The following is a 17,927-nucleotide window of genomic DNA, read 5'->3' on the forward strand; positions in this document are numbered from 1 at the left end:
GAAATGGAATGCATACTTGCAGAAAATTGAAAAGATTTAATGAGAAGAAAAAAGTAAAAGGAGATAAAAAGTAATTGTACTAATGAGGCAAATGAAAAAAAAACACTGTAATTTTGTATATTATTACTATGCCTTCAAATGACCTGGTAAGGTCGAGGGTGAGGAGAGTTAGCTCTCCATCTCAAAATACTCTCATATGACCACGTCCATACAACCACTGTCAGGGAAGTCCTACTCACTAACTTCTCAAATTATAACTGTTGTTTACGAAAATGAGAGGACGACAAGAGAATGCCCGATGCTTCAACCGGGTCGGTGAATACGGATAATCCATCTAGGGCAGTTGGTAAACCCTCATTTCAAACCAATGGTGCATATGGTCTCGAGGATTCTGCGGGAACAAATGGTGTATGAATCAATTATTGATCACTGGCTACTATGAGACTGCATCTCCTTAAGTTGCTCCACTACCTTGTAGATTAGACTTTTAGGTCGAAGGCTCCGAGTATGGTTTATTATCTATAGTGATTCAATATCTTTGATAGTTCATTTACAAAATTTAACCTAAAAGTATAAAGTTATCACTATTCAATGACTGACTATATTGATTGTTTACCTCTTTACATTACTATGATCTGACAGTTTCTTTCACATATCATTCTTTATACACACTGAAAAAAACACTTTACTCAATTGAATATTCTCTTATCTACCTATAATTAAGATCTAAGACTAGTGTAAAGTATCAAATATGTATGCCAAAAGAAGTATTCTTGTAAATTCTAGATTTACAATAATCTCATAACATTATAAGCAAAGATGGGTAGTGAACCCGCGTTTCGACCCATTTGGGACTCGTCAAGCTGGATGTACCTGCATCTCAGACTTGTTGATGTTCACTCTGGGACTGAAACTCAGTTCCTTTCGCTTGAAACGCCATCGTGTTATCCACTCACTTACCTACTGAATCCTGATAGCCACTTGCTTGTGCAATGGGGTGAAGTTTAAATTCACTTGTTATTGTTCGGTTGAATATTCCCATTGATGTTTTTAGGACTGCAACTGGTCAGTCTCTAATTGGCATATGTGCATACTGTGCGTACTACCTCGGTATAGCCTTAATTCACAAGCATTGTAAGCAAAGATGGATAGTGGCTAGTAGTGAAATCCAGGACGCGCGTTTTGTCCCATTTGGGACAGGTCAGCTGGATGTACCTGCATCTCAGAGTTGATGTTCACTCTGGGACTCGAAACCAGTACCTTTCGCTTCACACGCCATCACGTTATCCGCTTACCTACTGAATCCTGATAGCCACTTGCTTATGCAATGGGATGAAGTTTGAATTCACTTAGTATTGTTTGTTTGAATCAATGGGAAGATTCAAACAAACATAACCAAGTGAATCTCATAACATTGTTTAAGAGTAATAGTGAATCTTGATGAGTAAAAGTGCAATTAGCTATTACCATCTACTTACGAAACTGCTCAGATGAACCATAAATTCCAGTGGTTTACGTCAGAAATGTTTATTTTGAATTCAGATCAATTACCCAACAGCACGAAGAAGACATTTTTAAAGAAAACACACCATAAAGTACACACCATCGAGTATGAATTTATATTACTATTGATACGGTTGACAATAGCTCAATCAAATCAGTAAACAGATTTTAAATATAACTATCAAACAACATACCAAACTATAGTAAATGTTTACAAGTAACAAACGAGATCTAAGTACACAAACACAATTGTTTACTATTCATATGGGGTTATGGAGATTGTTAAGTTTTTGATTGAGATCATAAATTGATCCATGTTAGACCACTATTAAAAACTTAGAAGTTCTGGACGGCCTTTTCCTTCTTAGTACGGGATGATCCCGCACACTGGATTACCAACACATGACCTTCATTTTCGCTCACAAACGCCTAACCCATCGACCATTGATCCGGACGGCATCCAACAGTATTAATATCTAACTTCAAACAATCTACGACATTGTATGATCATCTTCTATTGTCATCATAATGGCGTAGGTGTATTCACTCGCTGTCTTCCTTTAAACCTTGAGATTAAAACTGCTTCATATCTTTCTTTCTTCTTGTACTATATCCTTATATACAACCTTTCTTTTATATACTACCACCACTAAATGAACTACTTCTATGAATTTGGTTTTGATCTTATTGTGCTAATGAGGTATGGCAACTTGGATCGGTGCATATATGCGCCTGGTCCTACGTTGTAGATGACTGACTTCTATTGTCATTCATTCAGTAGATGAACATCAACCATTGAATTAATCAATCATACAATTAAGTAATGAGATAATGATTTTTGAATAAAGCCGAAAATATTACATAATCTTTATCATTATTTTCATACATATAAAACTATCTAATTAAGAAGTTAGACATTAACACCGTTGGATGCGGTCTGTATCAATCATCTAGTGCATAAGAGCTCACGCGGGAAATGGATAGTTCCTGGGTCCGAATCTCGTGAGGTGGGATCATGAATGCGCACCGCCACTGAGGAGTCCCACAATAGGACGAAACGGTCATCCAGTACTTCCAGGTTTTTCATGATGATCTAACTTCAATTGATTCATGATTTCAACTATTAAAAAAAAACTACTATAATATCCATCAAAAACCCTCTTCTGATAATAAATAAGAATAGAGCCTTATGAACTATAATAGTAATAATAATAATCATAATGAACCCATAATTAATCGGTAATCAATAATAGAAAAGTGATATTCACTTTTATCTTTTATAATAGAACCATTATGATATACATAAATGTTTAATTAATTAAAACCTTACTCCATTAAAGTACCTTATTTAATTAAATATTGATTTAATTTTAATTAATTAAGATTAAATTAATTAGTTACTATGCTAAACCCTACATAACTTGATCTAGTTCTTGGACAGATTAATTTATCCATCCCACTTGGTAATTAGATTAGACAAAGATACTATCGATAGGTTTGACATAGTAACTGACACTACAATTTCTCTTTTTTGTAAGCAGAGATGAATAGTGGCTAGTAGTGGAATCCAGTTTGACGCGCGTTTCGTCCTATTTGGAACTCATCAGCTGGATGTACCTACATCTCAGAGTTGATGTTCACTCTGGGACTCGAACAAACAATACTGAATCTCTTTTTTGTGTTTTTTTCTTCTTCTTGATTTTATTGTTATTCTTGAAAAAATTATAAAAAAAGAGGGGGAAGGTGAGCATCAATTTCATTGATATTCACATATATTGTGAATGTGTATGAGGTTTAATGTATTTGACAGAGATCATTTCATGAAATTATTGTGTTGATAATGTTGTTTAGAAAAACAATTAAAAAAACTCTAGGACTAAACTATTCAAGCAAGATTCGAACCCAGGATCTATCAGTCTTGCGCGCGAACTCTTAACCTGTCGTCCGCTTAGCTAACCATCATCCAATGGTGTTAATTTCTAACTTCAATCAATCCATGAAATCGAACAACCGTCCACTATTGTCTTGTGGATGCGCACTGTTGAGGAGTCCTACATTAAGAGGACCTGGCCATTTAGTGCTTCTAGGTTTTTCATGCTGGTCTAGCTTCGATTGACTGATGATCTCAACTATTAAAATTACTAAAATTACTATCAACGAAAACCCCTTCTGTTATTTTTTAATAATCTATGAAAAGCTATAGTTTACCAGTTGATAATTAACAAATCAATCCTAAAATTTGTCACTTATTAAAATTTTATATAGTTTAGATCATAAGTCAATTGAAGCTAGACCAACATGGAAACCCTAGGAGCACTGAATGGCCATTTCGTCCTATTATAGGACTCCTCAGCAATGTGCATCCACGACCCCGCCTCGCGAGATTTGAACCCATGACCTATCGGTCATGCGCATGAACTCTTAACCTGTTGACCATAGAGCTAGCCATCAACCAATGGTGTTAATGTCTAACTTTAACCAATCCACGAAATTGAATAACCACTCACCATTGTCTTCAGTGAGTCGATATCTCACAACAGACTTATTAGGATGTTTATTAAAAGTAAGTTAAAGAAAATAATTCCAATCAAAAGTCGAAATCTAATAGCTACTGACTGATTATTCCATTACTTATTAACTATTTATATAAATCAGATTTTAGTTAAGAATCACAACTGATGAGGCTTTTAAAAAGAAGGACGAAACAATTGTTCAACTATTTTCATAGTTTTAAACTAATTCATCAAGAAACTTATGATCATTTCATCCATGGATTTGATTGACTTATTATAGACCTCTTGTAAAACTAATACTTCTAGACTTCAATGATCACTGTGGAAGTTAGATAAGTAAACTAGACTGGAAATGGTGTGGGGGGGGGTAGGAGGAGATAAGGATAATAATAATAATAAAGTGGAAAACAATTTGAAATCTAATTGCTCTGGTAAATAAGCTAATATTACTAGGGTAGGTTTAAGATGAGAACAAACTGTTTTTGAATACACAAAGGGTGTTTGAATTACTATCCTTGTCTCATCTTACCCTCCATATCCAGTCTAGTTAACCTTTTATTTTTATATATAAATGTTTTTTAACAAGTATATGTGGGATCAGATTGTTCGAAATTTATTGCACTTGTTGTTGTTTACTTGTATCTTCCCATTGTTATTTTTGAACTGCCATTGATTAGTCTCTTGTTGGCATATGTGCATCCTATACGCACTGCCTCGATATTGCCTGAAGTTATAAGCTTTATAAGTAAAGATGAATAGTGGCTAGCAATGGAACCCAGTTTGACTCGCGTTTCATCTTATTTTGGACTCGTCAGCTGGATGTACCTGCAACTCAGACTTGTTGATGTTCACTCGGGGACTCGAACCCAGTACCTTTCGCTTCAAACGCTATCGCGTTATCCACTCGGCCACTAAGTCCTGATAGCCACATGCTTGTGCAATGGGATGAAGTTGAAATTTACTTAGTATTGTTTGTTTGGATCTTCCCATTGATGTTTTTAGGACTAGATTCCACTACTAGCCACTATCCATCTTTGCTTACCAAAACGACTAATTGCTTTAACTTTCTCAATTACTCTAAATATTATAAAACTTTAATAGAAAGTGTTTATGTTTCTCTATTGAAGTAACATTTTGCTCAATGCAATCACTTGGTAAAACAACAATAGAATAATGAAGGTATTGCATAATTGTTTCATAATATTTTCGGTTATTCATAAGGAAGGTTTAACAAATTCTTTTTATCAGAAGGGGATATTATAGTAATTTGAATAACTGAGATCATGAGTCAATTGAAGCTAGACCACCATGGAAACCCTGGGAGCACTGGATGACCGTTCCGTCCTATTGCGGGACTCCTCATTGACAGTGCGCATCCACAACTTCACCTCCCAAGATTCGAAACCAGGATCTATCAAATTCGCGCATGAGCGCCTAACTACTAGACCACTGAGCCGACCGGCATCCAACGGTGTTAATGTCTAACTTCAACCAATCCATGAAATTTGAGCAATCTCTCACAAATTGTCTTCAGTGAGTTGTTACCTCACAACAGACCTGGTTGAACTCTACTGGTCACTGCTTCTCACTTGAACTCTAGGAAATATCTCTTGAAGCCAGTCACTAGTGTGCATATGTTGATTAATATCAGAAGGGATATTTTTGTGGAGATGTAGAACCAATTGAAAGTAGTTAACAACAGGATCCAGAATACACATCTCATTCTATTTGAAACTCATCAGCTAGATTTATCTACATCTTAAGGTTTAACGTTTACTTTAGAGTTGTTTATTTCAAAAAGCCAACACCTTATCCACTTAGATTTGATTTTACTTAAACACATACATATTGGTAAACCGAAGCACAAAATACATATGCGCCACATACACCTTATTTGATTTGTGTGAGGACTGTGATACTGACCAGGTGAACAAACTGAAGCAGGTGGTTTACTTAGAGGGCCACACACGGAGCCTTTGACCTAAAGGTCTGATCCAAAAGACAGTGAAGCATCGTGAGCAGATGCAGTCTCATGGTAGCCGGTGACAAACGATTGATTCATATGCCATTTGTTCCCTCAGGATACTGGAGCCAGCCCATGTGCACCATTAGTTTGGAATCAGGGTTTTCCAACTCCCCTAGGTGGACACTCCATATCCACCAACCCGGTTAAACCGCCGAATATTCGTTTTTCGTCTTCTCAATTTCGTAAACAACACCCGTAGTGCGAGATGTCAGTGATTAGGACTTCCCTTGAAGAGGCTATATATTCGCGTGGCCATGTGAGAGCATTTGGAGAGGGAGGGCGGACTCTCCCCACTCTCGACCGTATCAGGGCATTTGGAGGCATTGATTTAGATACTGACTATGAATATTTTTTTAGCTGAAATTTAATCAGCCTTGATTAACATATTTGTGTTCTATAGTTGATAACTCTCTAATAAGATGTAACTTGTATGTTTACTTATACTACTCTCTACATTCCATTTCTAATTTAATAATAACTTGTATCATAGTAACAATAATAAGGTAATTCATATAGAATATATACATAGATACCAATTAAGATGAATTAAATTTCAGACAAAATATTGACTCATTAGAATGTCGCCATTTAATCTAGTGTAACCAGGTTAATGAATGAAGAAAACGAAAAAAATTTTTTTCTTTATTTTTTTCTTTTTTTTGTTTTTCGGTACAAAAAAATGGTATGATATTAAAGAATTTATGAAAATTTTAATATTTTTTTCTGATTTATAAAATCATATATATTTGCCGCCAAATACCGCGGTACGGCCGAGAGCGGGGAGAGTCCTCTCTCTCTCTCTCTCTCCAAATGCTCTCATATGGCCACGCGTATATAGCCTCTGTCAGGGAAGTCCTACTCACTGACTTCTCGTAGCATGACTGTTGTTTACGAAATTGAGAAGATGAAAAGCCAATGTTTGGTGGTTTAACCGGGTTGGTGGACATGGAATGTTCACCTAGGAGAGTTGGAAAATCCTGATTTCAAACTAATGGTGCACATAAGCTGGCTCCAGTATCCTGAGGGAACAAATGGTGTATGAAACTATTGTTGGTCACCGGCTATCATGGGACTGCATCTCCTTACGATGCTCCACTGCCTTGTGGATCAGATCTATAGGTGAAAGTCTCCGGTTGTTGCCCCCTAAGTAAACCACCTGTTTCGTTTTGGGCACCTGGGCAGTATCACAGCCCTGTCACAAATTAAATGGGATTTGTGTGGCGCATATGTTCAAATAAATAAATATATATTTGTTAGAATAATCTGATGAGATTATTTAAACTTGATGACTAAAATTTAAATACTTCACTGATGAAAGATGAATGAAATTAGATTTTAGGATACTGTCAAGATATTGGAATGGAAATTTGGGGAGATTGTGTTGATTTTAATGATTTAATTTATGATTCGATGTAAGTTGGACAACCTATTGAAAATCTAGAAGCACTGGACGACCCTTTCATCTTAGTATGAGACTCCTGAGTAATATGCATCCACGATCCTTCATTAACGTGACTCGAACTCAGGACCTTCATTTATGCGTGTAAATGCTTAACTTTTAGACTATTGAGCCTACATTCAACGATGTTAATGTCTAACATCAATCAATCCATGATCCTGTTCAACCATTCATTCATTGTCTGAGGTAGATAAGTGTCTCTATCTAACATGGATTAAACTCTACTGGTGACGGCTTCTCAATAGAACTGCAGGAAATCTATCTTGAAACCAGTCATTAGTAAACACATAATGATGATTATTAGAACGAGGGTTTGTGGAGATTGTAGTTACACATTAATACTGTTGGATGTAGATTCAATAGTCTAGAGGTTAAGCATTCGCTCACGAGACAGAAGGTCATGTGTTTGAGTCCCGTTGGAGAGAGATCGTGAATGCACATTGCTGAGGAGTCTAATACTAGGATGAAACGATCGTTTAATGGTTGTCCAACTTACATCGACTCATAAATTCAACTATTAATATCCCTATCAAGATAAATAAATCTAAACAACATCAGTAGATCATAACTTAATTGAGTTCATTAGTATCTCGGACAAAAGTACTTCTTCAGAAATCTTGATCTAATTCACTAAATATCATGTTCAATAATATTGATTATATATTACATCTTTGAGAACTTTCTTTCATAAACGCACACACACACACACATACCCTCTGATTGTAACTTGATACTTAGAAACAGATACCTTAATTAATCAATATCAGTAAACTATTCTAATCAATATTAGATTAGTTAGTAACAAATTATTGATAATCATATGATTTCATTGTATTTATTTGTTTGAATTGAAATATAAATAACAATAGGTTAACAATAAACTAGTTATTCATTGGTCTCTCTAGATGTCTTTATCTCTCCTTCATGTCAACTATTTATCCTACTATATAGGTCTTATGAGATAGAATAGAAATCTATGTATGATCTGTATTTAAATTCATTTAGTATTGTTTGTTTGAATTTTCTCATTGATGTGTTAGGACTGGAACTGGTCAGTCTCTAATTTGCATGTGTGCATACTGTGCGTATTGCTGCCTCGATATAGCCTTAATTCAAAAGCATTAGGTTCGAGTCCCAGAGTGAACATCAACAAACCTGAGATGCAGGTACATCTATCTGACAAGTTCCAATTAGGATGAAACGCTCGTGAAACCGGATTTCACTGCTAGCCACTATCCATAATTGCTTACAATGATCTGTATTTGTTTTAATAAATGAATGGATATTTATTTGTTTCGTGCGCGCAAGCGCTTAACTACTAAATCACTAAGTCGGCATTCTTATTTATGAATTGATGAAGTGTAGTAACTAGAAGGGGTGGTCTCAAATAGGAAGTATGAAATCTAATTCACGATTCTCATAATCATTTCATTAATTTAATAGTTGAATTTATGAGTTCATTGAAATTTGGTCACTAAAGAAAACCTGGACAGACGTTTCGTCCTAGTATGGGACTCCTCAACAGTGCTCATTTTACAATCCCAATTCGCGAGGTTCGAACTCAGGACCTACAATAAGAACCTATAATAAGATTTATAGATAACGAATGTTTTCCTAAGTAACTTTGTCCATAGTAAACTTGATTTTCATTTCTTCACTGAGTCATATTCTAAATACCTAACTCATTGGAAATTGATAAAAACAAACTAAAACTGGGAACATTAAAAGAGTGCGGACTATTGGAATTAATCAAAAGCAAATATGACTGCCAAGACCATTATCATTGTATGATGTATTCTATGTATATCAACAGTAATAACATCAATCGTAAGTAGAAACTCTGACGGTAAAAGTTTAAGAAGATCAACTTGAATAGAAAACAGAAAGGCGAATGGAAAGGAATTATGATTTGGAAGAATCAAACAGAATATGATAGACAAATGACAGGATTTTGAAAATGAAGTATTCAATGTATGGTTTTTATATTTTACTAAGAGATTCTGTAATTATATACTAAAATACATTTTATAGTTGAACTCAGACGGCCGTTTCGTCCTTGTATGGGACTCCTCAACAGTTCTCATTCACAATCCCGCTTCGCGAGATTTGAACCCAAGACCTATCAACCTCGCATGCTAATACTTAACCTTTAGACTACTGAGGTAGCTGCCATCCAAAGGCGATAATATCTAACTTCAACCAATCAATATTTGGTTATCATCACTTTGTATTTTTGACCATAGCAACAATAATGTTTAAAACCAAGGAAACACAGAAACTACAATATGAAATGATCTAACATGAAAAAAAAACATTACAAAAAAAGGCATAACCCTAATTTTTTTTGGTTTTTCTTGATAAACTTACCTTCTAAGAATTTCGACAAATATAAATATCCCTTGACCATCAGATATATCATCAACATATGAAATAGATATGATGATTTATGATATGATATATGATGTGATGTAAACACTTTCCCCTTGTTGTATCTATGCAACTATCTTTGTATCTATGTATATATATATGTATAGGTTTCCTTGGAAAATGTAAAGATCGAAGCCAGGATAGGAACTTGAAAATAAAGTATTCAATGTATGGTTCTTATATTGCAGTAAGAGATTCTGTAATTATATACTAAAATACATTTTGATAGTTGAACCCAGACAGCCGTTTCATCCTAGTATGGGACTCTTCAGAAGTGATCATTTTACAATCCACCCTCGCGAGATTCGAACTCAGGACCTACCAGTCTCGTATGCCAATGCTTAACCTGTAGACTACTCAGCTAGCTGTCATCCAACGATGTTAATATCTAATTTCAACTAATCCAATTTGAAATTTATTTAGTATTGTATGTTTGAATATTCCCATTGATGTTTTAGGACTGCAACTGGTCAGTCTCTAATTGGCATATATGCATACTGTGCGTATTGCCTCGATATAGCCTAAATTCATAAGTATTGTAAGCAACGATGAATAGTGGCTAGCAGTGGGATTAAGGACGCGAATTATCAGGACTCAGTGGCGGAGTAGAGAATGCGATGGCGTTTGAAGCGAAAGGTATTGGGTTCGAGTCCCAGGGTGAACATCAACAAGTCTGAGATGTAGGTTCATCCAGCTGACGAGTCCTTAATAGGACGAAGTGGAGAGCGTCAAACTGAATTCCACTACTAGCCACTATCCATCTTTGCTTACAATCCATATTTGGTTATCATCACTTTGTATTTTCGACCATAGCAATAATAATGTTTATAACCAAGGAAACAGAGAAACTACAATATGAAATGATCTATACATGAAAAAAAAAACATTACAAAAAAAAAGCATAACCCATTTTTATTCTTTCGCTTCTGTTGGATAACTTACCTTCTAAGAATTTTGACAAATATAAATATCCCTTGACCATCAGATATATCATCAACATATGAAATAGACATGATAATAGATGATGTAATATAAACAAGTTCACCTTCCTGTATCTATGCAGCTATCTTTGTATCTATGTCTATATATATGTATAGGTTTCCTTGAAAGATGTAAAGATCAAAGCCAAATTGAAATTGAGTTCTATTCTATTCTCATTAAAATAATGTTAGTTTAATGGTAAAAGTATTTCTATTCTATTATTCATGATTAGTTTATTAATAATCTAATTAAGTAGTATATAACGATACAATTTTTTTTAAAATAAAAATGCGTAGGCGTATCCTATAACATGTATATATATATATGTGTGTGTGGGTGTAAGTAGGTATATAGATATGAGTGTGCACGTATGTGTGTGCGTGCGCGCGTGCGTACGTGCCTGCGGCGTGTGCGTGTGTATTCTCATTTTGATTCCGTTATCAATACCCATTCAATTGTCATTCTATAAAAATTTGGCATTTTTATCATTAAAAAAAAAGAATCTCTTCAGAAAAATACGAAAAAAAAAATTTTTTTTTACTACCATAGTTCTGGTTAAATTAAAGTCATATGATAATCATTAGGATTGGTTCATTTTGGATAAATGAATGAATGAAATAGCTTAGTTGATAAGATTGCACAAATGACATAAATAGTGAAAGAAAAAAAAACAACTTTCTTTTATCAATCGATAATGTAGTTTTTAGTGTTGGTACTACTCATTGAATGTTTCTCTTCAGGTGTGTGTGTGTATGTGTGTGTGTGTGTGTGGAGGGGTGTTTCTATGTGGAATTGATACAGGAAAATGTGTAAAAAAATAAAACCAATTGATGAGTCAGGATATAAATATTTTATATCTTATAAGGGATTTTATGTATATTAGAGTAATTTTCAATAGTTGAGATAATGAATCAATTGAAGCTAGATCACCGTGGAAAATCTAGAAGCACTGGATGGCCGTTTCATTCTAGAGTGGGACTCTTGAGCAGTGCGAATCCATAATCCTGTCTCGCAAAATTCGAACCTAGGATTTATCAGTCTTGCGCGCGAGCGATTAACCTCTAGAAAAGATTCACAAATAGTTAACTATTTGTAAAATAAGCTTAATTGTAATAATGATGTTACTTTTAGAGTTTTTTAAATTTATGACTTAGTAAATAGGACTTATTTATCGTTGAAATAATGAGTCAATGGAAACTAGACTACTATGGGAAACCTGGAAGCACTGGACTGTGATTTTGCCCTATTGTGGGACTCCTCAATGGCAGTGCGCATCCACTATCCTGCCTCATGAGATTCGAACTTATTTAGTTTTGTAGTGTTGATTGACTTGTTAAGTCCATATACCCATATTCTAGCTTCTGGACAAACCAATTTACCTACCCATCATGAGTCACGTTTTCACCTTGTTAATTATTCACTTATCAACCCTTAGTGTGACTTGGCTTACCCACCATCTCCAATAAGTGTCATTTTCGCTTTGCTCCCTTCTATTCGCTTCATCGCTCTGATTTCTTGTCCAGATCAATGAATGTACAAAGTATATATGTATTCAAAACCCATTATCGTATTGACTTTTTGAACTCCGTTATTCACCAAAGCGGATTAAGTCATGTATTACATAGGAGGATAGACAAGATGTATATTTTGACAACAATCCTTTATATAATCTCATTAGAGTCAGATCCTAGCCCTTTATAAGTTTCAACAATTAGAATAACAATTATTAACTAGTTGTCTACTTACATATCTAAGCTATTTATTTTCCTTCATTTAGGTGATGCAATAAATTTTGGACTGTAGACATACTTGGAAGACTCTGCCGGTCTCCCACATTGTCCGGACATTCCATGTACCTATAAAAATTGTCGCTCTGGTTGTAAGAAGGTGCATCAGCCTCATGACTTTCGAAGGAACTCAGCTTTCATCATGAGACGTCATAATTATTCCTTCTACTCCCAGGGCAGAGTTTGAATGGTTTGAATGATTTTTTCTGGTTATCGTTTTTTTAGCGAGTTGATTTTCTACGGGATGGGGTCGCTAACCCTATGCCCAACCCTCCTCCTTTACATGGGCTTGGGACCGGCAGTAGCCCCTGGAGGAGCTACAGGCGGAGTAATGCAATAAATGCAATAAATTTTGGACTGTAGACATATTTTTCAATCGACCATTTGTGTTTTGTAAACATGCTTTGTTCAGTCACAAAAGTTAAAAGAAACAGTCTATTGTAAGTAAAGATAGATGATAATCAGTGGTAGAATGTAGGAAGAGCGTTTCATCGTATTTGGCAATCATCAGCTGGATGTACCTGCATCTTAGAGTTAATATTCACTCTGGGACTTGAACCCAGTACTGTTCACTTCAAACGTCATTGCGTCACTCACTTAGTTACTAAGTTCCAGAGTGAATATCAACTCTTGGATGCAGGAACATCCAGTTAATGAGTCTCAAATAGAACGATACATGCATTCTGCAAATATTTACATCACTTAGTTACGTGGTGTATTCTGTAAGCAACTTTATGTGCAGTAAATATCTGATAATTGAAGGAAGTCAACAAGATACCCTGTTTGACTATGGTTTCATGATGTTTGATGTTCATCAGAAAGGCTTACCTATCATCATGAAGAAGCTGATACTTAGTGTTGAATTTGAATCCACAACATACAGTTTCATAGTCTGAAACATTATCATTTAGCCAAATAGAACAAAACCTAGGCTCATGATTATTTGTCGATGATCATTGAACACATACATTGACAATATAGTGCACCATGTGTTGAGTTATTTACATTGGTGGTCGCAATTCGGCTTGATTGGTATGTCATATCTGGATGAAGAATAGATGCATGGTCACTGATTATATTCATTTGTGGACTAATATTATATATGTTCTTATTGTATAACTATTAAGTAACTATGTTATATGTATATTCATATTCCTCATATTATAAGCTTTCATTTGACCTATTGGTTATATGAAATCACAAAAAACCCGGGAGCACTGGACGACCGTTTCGTCCTATCATGGGACTCCTCAGCAGTGCGCATCCACGATCCCGCATTCGCGAGATTCGAACCCAGGACCTATCCGTCTCACGCTAGAGCACTTAACCACTAGACTACTGAGCCGGTATCCAATGGTGTTAATGTCTAACTTCAACCAATCCACGAAGTTTGAGTGACCGTTCACAAATTGTCTTCAGTGAGTTGTTACCTCACAACAGACCTGGTTGAACTCCACTAGTCACTGCTTCGCACTAGAACTCAAAGAAACATTCCTTGAAGTCAGTCACAAGTGAGCCTATGGTTATAGATCAGAAAGGGTATTGTGGAAATTTCAGTATTTTCATGGTTAAAATCATGAGTCCCATAATAGGACAAAACAGCCGTCCAGTGCTTCCAGGTTTTTAATGGTGGTCTAGCTTCAATTGACTCATGATTTCAACTATGGAAATACTGAAATCTCCCCGAAACCCCTTCTGATCTATTGATTACTGTCATTCGATTTACTATTCGTAAGCTATCTTTAAATTATTAGTTGTAGTCTCTCACACTCACAGCCACGTTTTGACGTGGTCTTGTATAATTGTTATATTATATTTTATGGTATGGTATGATCTGATTTGCTTGTATATTAGCTGTGGATGTTCAGCGGCTAATGCTCCATTGGGAGTAACAGGCGTAAATAAGTAAGCTGTGTATGTCTGAAATACATGATTCATATCACAGAGGTTTATATTGATGTTCTGGATTGAACCGGCTGGGTTAGGAGAGAAGCCACTACCTCAAAGTATCAGTAAGAAGTTAGAATTGATTCTGGAATGTTCGTAATGGTTTATAAGTCATTGGCCTGGTTAGTAAGTTCTAATTGACGATCGTATTACGTGATAATTGACAGGTTATAAGAACATTTATTTATTTATTTAAACACATAAATATTGGTACAAAGGGGCACCAGATATATTTGTGTCACACAAAACAATGAGAATGGGAAGAGAAAAGGGGTAAGATGGTAAGTGATGGGGGGAACTGAAATGCACAACCAGAAGATCTCTTTCAGTTAAGGAAGTCATGACCACTCTTTATGACGAAAGTAAAAGAAAGTTACAGCAGGATCGCGCACTGGCTTCTATTCTGAGCGATATCTGATAACGTATCTAGCCACTGCGTTGCACCATCTCTTAGACCCCATCCAGGGAGTCGTGAAGGATCAACAGAAGCTAGCCCTTTGCAGCTTTCTTTCATACCACAATACCATGTCATACACTGACCACCTCTCCGATTTTTCCAACCAGTCCCAGCGTCGGCAAATAATGCACGACGTGGAAGTCTCTGGGACGACATTCGTAGAACATGTCCAAGCCACCGAAGTCGGTGTTTCAAAATGGTGACACCAATTGAATTATTGTCTCTGCGCCCGAACACACGATGCCGAACCTCTGCATTAACTAACATAGTGTTGCCACTGGATGTCAGCAATCCTTCGGAGACAACGATGATCAAACACAGAGAGTCTTCGAACATCCTCAAATCGGAGAGTTCAGGTTTCACAAGCGTAGAGCAAACTGTTCTCACCGATGCGTTTTACATCCGAACTTTTACAGCCAAACTAACATCACGAAGATTTCAAAGATGGTTCAGATTGGCATAAGCCGCTCTAGCTTTCATTATACGTGCATCGATCTCATCACTCACGCCACCACCAGCACTTATGCAGCTACCTAGATACACGAACTTCTCAACTACTTCAATCTGCTCACCATCCAGGGTGAGTACAGGATTAGAATCCTGCCAGTCTTGTAGGCGTACTTTGCACTTGGAGGGTGCAAAGTACATACCGTACCTGCGGAGACTGATTGCCAACTGATTAAGTGCGGATTGCATGGTTTGGGCATTATCGCACATAACATCGAACATAACATGATACTATTCGGTTAGCCTGATATTCACAAGTATTTTAGTAATGTTTAACAGCGGCTAACAGTGAGATCTAAGATGCTCGTTTAATTCAGTTTTGCACTAGTTAACTGAAAATGGCTTAGTTCAAGTATTAGTCTTCACACTGGGACTCAAACTTATCTCGACTGTTCATGAACTGTTCATTGAACAGTTTCTCCATTCTATTTTGAATGTACTTCAGTAATGCTTGTGTACTGTTGTGCATTCAACTACAATAAAGAGAGAAAACATTTTCTTGATTCAGTTTCTTTTCTTCTTTCAACCTACACACATTGAATAAGAATGTAAATTATCAAGATATACAACACTAAAAAATAATCTAGTTTTTTATTTATTTCTATGGTTTTTCACAATTATACAACAGATGTCTACTTGGTAACAAAATATTTAACTGTTTCTAAGATAAAAATTCTACCATTGATCATATTGATGGATTACATACTGAGGGGAAACAAAAACACAATGACAAATTTTATAAGCAAAGATGGATAGTTGCTAGGAGTGGAATACAGGACGCGCGTTTCGTCCTACTCCGGGACTCGTCAGCTGGATATACCTGCATCTCAGAGTTGATGTTCAGTCTGCGATGGACTCGAACAAAGTACCATCGCATATCCACTTAACTACTGAGTCCTGATATTTACTTCCTTATGCAATGGGATGAAGTTTAAATTCACTTGGTATTGTTTAGTTAAGTCTTCCAATTGATGTTTAGGACTGGAATTGATCAGTCTCTTATTGACCATATTTGCATGCTGTGCGTATTATCTCGATATAGCCTTAATTCACAAGCATTACAAGCAAAGATAGAAAGTGGTTAGCAATGGAATCCAGTTTGACGCGCGTTTCATCCTATTTGGGACTCGTCAGTTGGATGTACCCGCATCTAGCCACCAGCTAGCTACTATTCATCTTTGCTTATAATGCTTGTGAATTAAGGCTATATCGAAGCAGCAATATGCACAGGATGCACATATGACCAACAAGAGACTGATCAATTGCACTCTTCAACATCAATGGGATGATTCAAACAAACACTACCAAGTGAATTTAGACAATAACAAACTGATTATAATGATGACTGTGATTCATATTGATAATCCTAGAAACAGAATTCTTTTTTTTGTATTTTTCACAGGTAACTAATTTTTTTCCTTTTTAAATAAACTCCATATGTTTTAGATATAGGTGTAAGATATTTTCAGTTAACCGCTCCCCATCAACTACACACATACACGCACCCCCCCACACACTCACAAGCACACACATACACACACCCGTACACATCCACTCACATGCATACACAAATATATATATATACACTGATGAATTTTCCACTTAGGGATAAAAAGGATAAATCAAAAGAAAACACAAATAAAATATTTCTATGGGGTTTTTTTTTCTTTTTTTTTGTAAAAAATTTTTTTTCTTTTTTTTGTTTGTTTTGTTAAATCAATCAATTTTAAGCGCGAAAAAAGAACAAAAAACAAAATAATAATTAAACATCCATACATAAGAAGACATCTGTTTTCATAGGCTAATCCAATTAATTTTTTTCTTTTTTATCTTTTCTTTTCTTTGTTGTTGTTGTGAATTTAATATAAGCCAAAGCGAAAAAGATCGAATGATAATCAGGGTAAATTGTTGTATATGGTGATTAAATTAAAATATAGATATTTACAGATCACTTATTCATAGTTGAAATCATGGCTCAATTGAAGGTAGATCATTATGGAAAATCCGGAAGCAGTAGATAGCTGTTTCGTCCTGTTGTGGGATTCTTCATCAGTGTTCATCCATGGGCGTGAGACTGTTAGGTCATGGGTTTGAATCTTGCGAGTGCAGGATCGTGGATACGCACTGCCACTGAGGAGTCTTACAATAGGATGAAACGGCTGTCTAGTGCTTCCAAGTTTTCCATGATAGTCTAACTTCAATTGACTTATGATTTCAACTATGAAAATACTGAAATCTCCACAAAACCCCTTCTGATTATAATCATATTCTCACTAGTGACTGACTTCAAAATACATGTCCTGGAGTTCTAGTGGGAAGC

At 35.7% G+C, this 17,927-nt stretch overlaps 1 non-coding gene across 1 annotated transcript; it reads right to left on the reverse strand.

Moving 5' to 3' along the window:
• Positions 1-4,861: 4,861 nt before the first annotated feature.
• Smp_tRNA_01377_Pseudo_TTG.1.1 lies at positions 4,862-4,933 on the reverse strand. The gene has a single exon. It is a non-coding gene (tRNA).
• Between the last annotated feature and the right edge of the window lie 12,994 nt (positions 4,934-17,927).

The sequence above is a fragment of the Schistosoma mansoni genome, assembly GCF_000237925.1.
Source record: "Schistosoma mansoni, WGS project CABG00000000 data, supercontig 0097, strain Puerto Rico, whole genome shotgun sequence".
Classification (NCBI taxonomy): domain Eukaryota; kingdom Metazoa; phylum Platyhelminthes; class Trematoda; order Strigeidida; family Schistosomatidae; genus Schistosoma; species Schistosoma mansoni.